The following is an 11,253-nucleotide window of genomic DNA, read 5'->3' as shown; positions in this document are numbered from 1 at the left end:
ATTAATTAAATTAATTAAATAAAATGTGAGAATGTGAGAAAATTTGAGATGAAAGAAAAGGCAAGTTCCCATACCGGGAGTCGAACCCGGGCCGCCTGGGTGAAAACCAGGAATCCTAACCGCTAGACCATATGGGACGATGGCGTTTCTACGTGGAAATTTCAGGTTAAATAATGAGTGCAATCCGACCATGTCGAAAATTTACCGTGGCCGAAATTATTATTGTTTTTATGCCATAATCATGAATGTTTCCAAACTGTGTGGATAAAGCTATTTTATTTTCAATTTTTGCCATCCATGTTGGATTTTTTAATTTATATCCTATCTTTATATCGTTTTTTATTTTTACGGATGAATATATTAAATAACTCAACCGACAGGAACCGATTATTTCATAAAAAACAGAAATTGTCACTGATATTTCTCTTCATGTCTCAGATATTATCACAAACTTTTCCATTTTGAGCAATTTCAGAAATATTTGTCCACCCAAAGGGAAATGTTTTTTATTCTCATTTTTAACAATTAAACCTATTATTCGTCTTGTTTTTTTATCAAATGAATGTTTGGAGTAATAATTTACTGCTTTTCTGCGTTTTACTTTATTTAAGCCGAATTAAAGCGTCATCAGGCTGCGACTGCCGTGACGTCATCAGCGTGGGCCGTGTTGTGATTCTTGAAATGAGGGGAAACTTCCCCCTTTAGCTCGGATTTTATATAAAAACCTCTTCCTTTCTTGACTCCAAACACGCAAAATGTAAGTAACGATCCACCCTCCCGCGTGTCCACCCTCGTTTTACGTAACGCGCGCGCTCCGTTTATGAAGAAAACCTGCGAGTTAGCCGCGTTAGCTTAGCATTAGCTTCCCTAATGTGTATTAATTTCTTTGTTTTCTTTTTTATAAGGGCGGATTACTGGAAATCTCAACCCCGGAAGTTTTGCCAGTACTGCAAATGCTGGATTGCAGACAACAAACCTGTAAGTACAACCAGAAATTACATTTTTTTAATCTCTTCATAGAATATGGGTAAAATTTGAATAATTATTTGATTTTTTTTTTTATTTCAAAACACTTATTTAATAAAATAACAGAAATTCTCCTCATCTGTGAGATGATGTTACATGTTGAGCAATTTAAAGAATATTTGTACAACCGGAAGTGAAATTTTTTTGTTTCTTCATTTTTAACCATTAAATTTAAGTTGTTTTTTTTATTTATTTTTATTGTATTTAAAAAAAAAGATAGATCTTTATTGTCACTATCAAATGGGAGGCGGGAGAACAGGAGGGGGCCGAGGACGCATCCCTGTGTTGTCCCGTGTTAGAAAGTCATGTTAGAAAGTCACGCCCAGTGAGCCGCCAGGCCCAGGCTGCTCAGTTTGTTGACCAGTTTTGGGGGCAGAGCAGTATTAAAGCATTGAGGTGTGATCACAGCGTCTTCTGTTGACCGGTTGTCTGATAAGAACATTGGTGTTGGTCTATATCAGCAGGGACGGCAGAACTGATGTGAGAAATAATTAGTATAATATTTTTTTAATAGCATTTAAACCTGCAAGCAGAACCTGAAATTATATATGTATAATATATATATATATATATATATATATATATATATATATTATATATATATAGATATATATATATATAATATATATATATATGTGTGTGTATATATATATATATATATATATATATATATATATTTTTATGTATAAAGTTCAAATAATTATTTCAATTACATTTATTTCTAAAATTAGTGTTTACTTCATGTGATAATCATGAATGTTTCACAATAGATCCACATTTTTTCTGACTATGCTGATTTTTTATTATTATTATTATTTATTATATTTTTAATAAACAGAACAAGAAATTATGTTTTGAAATAAAAATCGATAAATATTATTTTTAATTTTTTAAATCTATTTTTTTAGTAGCATTCAAAATTGTAAGTAAAGCCAGAAATTCTATTTTTTGTAAAAAAAAAAAAATTTGTAATTTTTTTTACCTTGAAGTAGAACCAGAAATTCTATACTTTTTTGATATAAATTGTATACATTTATTTTTTTAATTATATATTTTTTTGTATCTATTTTTGAATAACATTTAAACCTGTAAGTAGAACCAGACATAATATATATATATTTTTAATTAACAAATGTATAAGCATATTTATTTTCAATGTCTTCAGAGCATAGAGTTCCATGAGCGAGGGAAGAACCATAAAGAGAACGTGGCGGCGAAGATCTCCGAGGTGAGCTGGCACGGATCTGACGACTGGCGGCAGAGATAAAGGCGGCTCCGGCCTCTAATTGGCCGGCTGTGCCCCCGGTATCTCTCTTCTTCTTCTGCAGATTAAAAAGAAGAGCGTGGACAAGGCCAAGCAGGAGCGGCGGATGTGTAAACAGTTCGCCGCCATGGAGGAGGCGGCCATGAAGGCGTACGAGGAAGACCTGAAGAGGATGGAGATGGAGGCCCGAGGTGGGCGATCGAACGAGGAGGAGGAGGAGGGTGACACTTTTTAAAAATGAGTTTTAATAACTGTGGTGTGTGTGTGTCAGGGTTGAGTTCACCGATTTTGGCGCCAGAGAAGGAGGAGGAGACGCCGCCGGCGGAGGAGACGGCGCCGCCGCCGCCACAGGAGAAGAAGCCGAAGAAGAAGAAAGAGGAGAAGAGGAAGAAGAAGGAGGAGGAGGAGGAGGTTGGGTGGAGGGACAGTCGGACGAGGGACACCTGTACTACTACAACACCCGGACGGGAGGTGAGGCCAGGACGCTGCAGGTTGGGAAAAGGATGTCCGTTTCCATGGAAACAGTGGACATGTTTCAGGAAGAGGTGGAGAAAAGATTTGTTTCTAAAGGAATGGTGTAGGGGAGGCAGAGGGTGTAAGGTGCGGTTGTGTAGGATTGATCCAGCATTCAAGACGGGCGTCGGTATGAACACAGGAGCAGGATTATTGCTCTTCAGGATTGCTTTTATTCTCGGGTGCCCGTGTTCACCAAGCAGTGAAACTGTAATAATGAACAAATTAAGTTCGTCGAAAATACTTCATTGAATGGCAAACAGTGCAAACATATAGGTAAATAAACGCCTCCCGCCTGGATGCGCGGGTGTGGAAAACGAGCGCTCCCACAAATGCATGAGGTGGAAGTAACGCCATTGAATAACAGAGAATATCGCATATAGATACAGTAACGCCACCCGCCTGGACTGCGCGGGGGTAGAAACAAGAGTGAAACTAACGCCGCCTGCCGCCCACCACCCGCAGCGTGGGTGAGCAAATCAAGCGCTCCCACAGCACAAACGTCTCTTATACAAATGGTTTAAAAATGAGGCTGTTTCCATGGAAACGGCTGAAAAGTTTCAAATGAAGACGTGCTGTTCACAAAATTTTTGCCTTTCCAGAGAAATGTTTTGAAAATGGTGTCTGTTTCCATGGAAACGGCAGAAATGTTTCAGGAAGAGGCAGAGAACAGTTTTGTGTTTATAAAGGAATATTTTGAAAACTGTGTTCGTTTCCATGGAAACGGCAGAAAAGTTTCAGGTGAAGACACATCGAAAAATGTAGTGTATTGAATATGATGTCTGTTGCCGTGGAAATGGAAGATTTGATTCAAGATAAGACTAGGGATGTGCCAATTTACGATATAATCGCGATCTACGAGATTGCACAGCCGAGATGATCATATCACTTCATTTACAAGTATCGTCTGTTTCATTTGGAGACGAGCCCGTTACTGAAACAAACAGCTATTGATCTTACCCAAGGTGTCAAATCCTCTGCAGCAAAATGTACAACAAACCACCACGTAAGTCCCACATCCATAGAAAACCCCTGAAGTGATTTTATGCCAGGATGATAAAACGAGGCATTAACGCGTTCGGCCCAACGGACACTGCATTTTTTTATTCTGAAACATGCACATGTATCTTCATTGTGCGTTTCTGCAGCAATGCACATTGTTTTTGTTTTTTCTTGATGTGTTTGCATGTTGCAAAGAGGATTTTTTTTTTTGTTTTCCCTGTCATATAATTAGCTATTTTTGTGTTAATTTTATTATTATAAATATATTTCAGTTGGAAACTACATGTTATGGCTCAGTCATTTATGAAAAAGTATTTTTATACTGTCCACAATACTGCGCACAATGATAAGTTTCTGCACAAAAACTGTGCAGAAATGTATGATATAGTGGCTAAATATCAGAGCCAAAGCCTGCGTTGCATATATACAGACTCCTGTAGTGGGAATTAAAAGTATTTTAAAGTCACATTCCTTTCAAATAAGTTATAAACCCATTTATTATAGTTTGGCACAGGTTGGTCTCCAAATGGCCAAATGAAGGGTTCTTCCGGTTCTATCCAAACTAAACACTATAAAATCTGTGTGCTTTGTGCTGTTCTCATGAAACCTGGTCCAGTTGTAGTCCAGGAGCTGCTGAATGCAGTCAGTAGCAGCTTTATGCCTGCTTCATTGTTATCATGTGTTTTCCAATATGGAATCTGGAAAAAAAAAATAGGCAAGAGTAAAAGTTTCATTTTTTCCCTCTATCAAAATGTGCTCAGGCGTGTTAAAATGCACAGTGTTGTTGACAGATGTTGATAGATTTCAGTGTTTTTGGGCATTTTCAATAGTATTAAAATCAACGCACCAATATCGTGATAATATCGTGAATCGTGATATTTTGGGCCACCGATATCGTGATATCAAATGTTCATATCGGCACATGCCTAGATAAGACACATTGTTTCAGAAAAGTTTTGAAAATGTCTGTTTCAGTGGAAACAGCAGAAACATTCCCTCTCTCTCCCCCTCTCTCTCTCCTCTCCTCTCTCTCTCTCTCTCTCTCTCTCTCTCTCTCCCCCTCCCTCTCTCTCCTTCTCCCTCTCTCTCTCTCTCTCTCTCTCTCCCTCTCTCTCTCTCTCTCCTCCTCTCTCTCTCTCTCTCTCTCTCTCTCCTCTCCTCTCTCTCTCTCAGACGGAGGGCTCCATCAGATCCGTGGTGACCCAGCAGAACCAGCAGTTCCAGCAGTACCAGCAGGGGGCGGTCCGTACCGCGGTCTTCACCGTAACGTCTCCGGTTGTTTCCTAAAGCCGCTCACGGTGTTGTTTCCTCTCCAGAGCTCCGCTGGCTCCTCGGGCTCTCCCTGGATGGAGGCAGTCCTGAAGGCTACACCTACTACAACACCCAGACTGGAGGTGGAGCCTTTTTTAATTTTTATTTGTTTATTTATTTATTCATTATATGTTATTGTAGATATGTATGTATTTTCTTTTCTATCATTTCTTTTGTATTATTACATTTTACATATTTGGATATTTGGTATTTATATGTTTGATATACTTACTGTATATAATTATATTTATTATATTTTATGTTTTATTTATTATAGTAGATTATATATGATATATTTGCGTATTTATTTAAACATTTATATGTTTTATTATTATATTTTATATATGTGGCTGTTTATGCATTACATAAGATTTTAGATATTAATCCATGTGTATTTAGATGTATACATTTTATATTCTATTGTTTTATTTATTATTATTAGATTTTATATTGTATATACTTATGCGTTTGTTTATATAGTTGTATTCTATTTATTTATCATATTAGATTGAGATATTTATATACTTATGCATTTATATTTCAATATTTTATATTCTATTAGATTTATTTTTTAATACTGAAGTATTTATATTAATGTTATATATATATTCTGTTATTATTATAATTATATTTATTTGTGATATTTGTTTTATTATTGTCCATGAATGTACTGATGGGTGTGAATCTTCGGTCCAATCAGAATCCAGCTGGGAGAAGCCTGGCTTCCCCTCCGGCGAGGAGCTCTTCCTCCGGGGACGCTCCGGAGGGGGCGGAGCTCCCTGGGCAGGGGGCGGGGCTACCCGGGGAAAACCAGGAAGTCCCCGACGAGTCCGTCCAGCAGAGCAGCGCTCCCAAAATCAGCTTCAGGGTGAGGAGGAGCAGCCTGGAGGTCAGGAGGTCAGGAGGAGGTCACCTGGTGGTACTGTGACTGTTACTGTCTGTCCAGAAGAGAAAGGCTGAAACGAGGAGGCCGGAAAACAAGAAGAAGAAGAGGAGGAGGAAAAAAGCAGGCGATCCGGTCAGCGCCGACACCACCAAAGAAGAGAGACGAGAGGTGAGAGAGACGACAGCAACTTCATGAGATATGGATCATTATACTGCTGTCAGAAAGACAACATCCTGATATACTGATTGAAATATTGACATATTTAAATATTGCTACATTGGTATATTTATATATTGAACTAGGATATATTTAATATTAATATATTGAAATATTGATGGATATGAATCACTATACTGGTGTCAATAAGACAAGATCCTGAAATCGACAGTCGCTCAGATGGTAGAGCGGGTCGTCGAAGGTTGGCGATTCGATCCCCGCTCCCGCAGGCGTAAAACTGTCTTGTGTCCTTGGGCAAGACACTTCACCCACCTTGCCTAGTATGAAAGTAGTGTGAGAGTGAATGGTTGGTGGAGGTTGGAGGGGCCGATGGCGCAGATTGGTAGCTGTGTATACAGTAGTAGCTTACCACCACCTAGTATGGTGTGAATGAATAATGCAATGTAAAACGTCTTTGAGTGTCCAGAAAAGTGTGATATAAAACCAGTGCATTATTATTATTATTATTAGTATTAGTATTATTATTATAAATATGATATATTGACATATGATATATCGAAATATTGACATTATATATTGATTAATCAGGTTACAAACTGTTGAGATACATTGATGTGTTGATCTATCAGGTTATATATATCAGGTGATATATTGATATATCAGGTTACAGAGTATTGTTATATTGATATATCGGGTTACAGGTATTGTGATTATTGATATATGGGGTTACAGAGGATTGTGATATATGATATATCAGGTTACAGAGGATTGTGATATATTGATATATCAGGTTACAGAGTATTGTGATATATGATATACGGGTTACAGAGTTGTGATATATTGATATATCAGGTTACACAGTATTGGGTATATTGATATATCAGGTTACAGAGTATTGTGATATATTGATACATCGGTAGGTTTTCCAATAAAAGCCTATCTCTGTTGTGATCTGGAGTCTGTGGCTGACGGTCTTCATCCAAAGAAAAGTTTCTTCCAGCGATGAACTTTTACAGGTTTATTTGCACAAAAAATAATAAACCAATGATACATAACTCCATAACGCAAAAAAAGTTATTTTCCATTTCTTATATTCACCTAGTTCAACATGGTATGGATAAACAGTCCTCGGTTCACGGTCAGAAAACCGTGAGACTCCAGCCTCCCCTAGTGGCTCAGCGCCGGAACTACAGCGTCACAACTAGGACAAACCTCGTAAAGCAAAAGGCAAATATTCATCCTACCTAAATTATGCCATAAACATACATTATGTGCTGTAATTCTCCTAAAATTCTCCTAATAAATTCTCCTTATACTTAATGATCTTTCAAATAAGAATTCAAAACACAGTTTTCCCTGTTCCAAAACATCAAATCTTGAACTGAATATTTAACATAAATGTGTACATATGGCCCCTACATATCGGTTCACAGAGAATGGTGATGTATTGATGTATCGATATATTCCCCCAGCGGACTCAGAGCAGAACCTCCAGAGCAGGCCTCGGTCCAGAGCTCAGCAGCAGATCCTGGACAGACGGAGGTGAAGGAGCCGGAGGTGAAGATTCAGGTGAAGCGGCGTCGAACCGTCAACCCGTACGGAGCCTGGGAGAAGATCAAGGAGGAGAAGGATCCATAGTGAGTCCCTGAACACCCTCTGCTTCGTTAACCTCAGTTCAATAGCGTGTTTATTCACCAGTCCAAACAGGAAGTGGATTTAAATTCAACCAATCAGACTGTCAGACCTCCATAATTAATCCTATTAACACAACACTTTTAACTGTTTATATTTGAGATTAATCACCATTAACTATGGATGTTTTGAGATTAATCAAAATTAGTATTAGTGAAAAAGTATTCCGAGTTAACTATGTATATTTTGCTATTAATTGCAGTTAGTTATGGATTTCATATGATTAATCATAACTTAATATTCTGTGATGGTGTGATTCATTTATGGATTTTCTGTGATTAATCAGAAGTAATTAATGGAAAGTCTGCAGTTTATGGATTTCTCTGATAAATCAAACTATGAACATTTTGTGATTAAATATTGATATTTACGATTAATGATATATTTGTGATTAATTGCTATCAAATTAGGATGTTCTGCTATTAATCCAAAGTCACTTGATTTTCTGCAATTAATTATGGATATTATGCAATTAATTACATTTAACTTGGATATCCTGTGATTTGACAGGATAACTTCATATCATGTGATTAATTGTATTAAACTGTGGATATTCTGTTATTAATCAGAGTGAAATATTGATATTCTGCAAATAATTGATCAAATATGGATATTCCATGATTAAATATGAATATCTGCAATTCATTTCAATTAACTATGGATGTTCTGATTAATTGTGATTAAGCATGAATTTTCTGTGACGAATTGCAAGTAAACTATTGATATTCTGCAATTAATTACAATAAAATGTGGATATTATGTAATTAATTACTTTTAACTCTGGATATCCTGTGATTAATCAGAAGTAACTTGATATTCTGTGATTAATTGCTAATACGTTTGGATACTCTGCAATTAATCAGACGTAGCTATGATATTGTGATTAATTGCAATTAAATATGTATATTAGGAAATTAATTGTTTTAACTCTGAAGTAAATTGATGTTGTGTGATTTTATGTGATTAACTATGAATATTATGTGATTAATTCCTATTAAATTACAATATTCTGCAACTTATTGGAAGTCACTTTATATTCTGCAATTAATTGATTAAACATGGAATTTCGGTGATTAAAAATTAATAGCCTGTGATTAATTGCAATCACCTATGGGTATTCTGTGATTTTATGGATTTTTTTTGTGATTAATTGCAAAAACTTGATATTCTGTAAATTTTTGCAATTAAATATGGATATTTTGCAGTTAATTGCAATTAAGGATGGATATTCTGTATTTTCTTAGTACCTAGGTTTTAACAGTGTGATTAATCGTGATTAATGTGATTAATCAGCTCCAGCGTGGACCTGCAGCTGCCCCCGGCAGCAGAGCCGCCCCCGGCCCCCCCGCCTGCCGCCGGAGCCACGGCCCCGCTTCAAGGAGCGAGTCATCACGTCGCTAGGCAACCAGGAGGAGGAGGAGGGGGCGGGGCCGGCCGGCGGCAGGGAGCCGGCAACCTTCAGGAAGAGCGGGCGCTCAACGGCAGAGGCAGGAGGCTGCGGCAGCGAGACGACGACGACTGACTGAGAAAAAAGAGATTTTCTAAAAGAACGGTGTCGTTTATCAGACCGCCTGTAGGGGGAGACGAGAGAAATAACTACACACTGACCGCAAAAAGTGTTTGGTGCTGTTTCCATGCAGACCGAGTGTTTTCACAGAGTGGCATTTTACCCCGTTTCCATGGAGATGCACTGTTTTCAAAAAGTTGCACCTTATCCCATTTTCATGGAGACTGTTTTCTAAAAGTTGCAATTTCACCCTGTTCCATGGAGACGGAGTGTTTTCAAAAAAAAATCTTCCATTTACAATGTAGGCGGAATCAAAGTTTTTGGAAAGATTGCGTTTGCTTCGCCTCCATGGAAAATAAGTCAGGGTACTTTAAAAAGCTGTTCTACCGTTTCCATGGAAACGGAGGTATAGAATTTTTCTTAATTCCCACAGAGACACAGAGATTTTCAAAATCCTGCTGGCTCTGGGAATGAGCGCTGTAGTCTGTGCACAACTTTAGATTGAATTAACCAACAGAAAGAGGAAGCGGAAAGGAGCTTGAGAGCAGAGGACCGGGATGTGACGTTATATAACTTACAACTAGAAAATTTAATGAATAAAAATTAAAAAAAAAAAAATTGGAATAAAATAAAACCAGAAAATTCCAGAGGAAATTTTTCAAAGTGCTTTTGCCTCATCTGCCGGTCTACCATCGCAATACCAATGAAGGGAAATGTGGGGCGGTGTTTTCGGACCGTTCATGGAAAACGCGACACCGACTTCCCGCCGAAAAGCGAGTAGAGAAAGAGAAAGGTGAAGGAACTAAAATCCCAGCAGTCATTTTTCACACAACATACATACAAAAGTGAAAGCCGCCACCAAAGCATCGTTCCGGTTGAGGCCTGTGAAGCCGTGAAGCCGTGGCTGAGGATTTAACGCTGCAAATGTGGAAGGACGTCGGAGATTGTGAGTGTTTCTCGCTGCAGCTGGGTGAATCTACTGATGTGAGTGACACAGCCAGATGTGCGTTTTCATTCGTATGGTGTGTTAGTGATATCACTGCTAAAGAAGAGCTATTAACAGTACTTCCCATGAAAGAACAGCCGCGAGCAGAGGACATATTTCAGACTTCATCGAGAAAACTCAGCTCCCAGTGCACAAACTGGTGTCTATCGCCACAGATGGAGCCCCTGCAATGGGTGGGCGTGTGAATGGATTTACTGCTGAGTGCAGGCAGGAGGATGCGTTCCCAGACTTTTTGAGTTACCATTGCACAATCCACCAACGACATGGATGTGGCAACGAAGATCGCCCGTTCTGTTCAAAGACGGTTATTCCGTGCACATCTGGAGAAGGCTGACTGCGACCACTCTGAGCGGTGTATCGTGTATCTGGACATGCAGAACACGGACGGCCAGTGGCTGTTAGACGTGGCGTTTTTAACCAATCTGACAAACTTGTAGAATGATCTTGATCTTGAGCTGCAAGGAAAAGACACAACGGTGACCAATATGATCAGCTCTGTTGACGCCTCCAAACCAAAGATGCAACATTTCTCCTCAAAGCTGCAGCGCCATGATTTGGTAAACTTCCAGAACCTGGCGTCAGAGCTGGAGACGCCAGGGATGGCCTGTGAGCAACTGGAAAGTGTGACAGTGCACGCTACACGGAGCAGATCGACAGCTGTCTGTCAGAGTTTGACAAACGCTTTCAAGACTGTTCTTTGCTTGAGGCAGTCGCTACATCCATGTGCTATCCTTTACATCAACATATACTGTATATACAAAGACTCCTCAACACATTTGAAAATAATTAGATGTTTTGCATCTTTGTGGTGGGTAGATCATTTTGACTTGGTCATTTTATAAGCAGCTTACATGCTGAAAAAGTGTGAG

The 11,253-nt window shown here is 38.6% G+C and overlaps 1 non-coding gene and 1 pseudogene across 1 annotated transcript; one reads left to right on the top strand and one right to left on the bottom strand.

Annotated features, from left to right (window-relative positions):
- Nucleotides 1–65: 65 nt before the first annotated feature.
- On the bottom strand, nucleotides 66–137 carry trnae-uuc (transfer RNA glutamic acid (anticodon UUC)). The gene has a single exon. It is a non-coding gene; the product is annotated as a tRNA-Glu (tRNA).
- A 507-nt stretch (nucleotides 138–644) lies between these two features.
- On the top strand, nucleotides 645–9,393 carry LOC115384258 (WW domain-binding protein 4-like; annotated as a pseudogene).
- The last annotated feature ends 1,860 nt before the right edge of the window (nucleotides 9,394–11,253 follow it).

The sequence above is a fragment of the Salarias fasciatus genome (assembly GCF_902148845.1).
Source record: "Salarias fasciatus chromosome 23 unlocalized genomic scaffold, fSalaFa1.1 super_scaffold_20, whole genome shotgun sequence".
Taxonomy (NCBI): domain Eukaryota; kingdom Metazoa; phylum Chordata; class Actinopteri; order Blenniiformes; family Blenniidae; genus Salarias; species Salarias fasciatus.
This window is presented reverse-complemented; position numbering and strand designations above follow the sequence as displayed.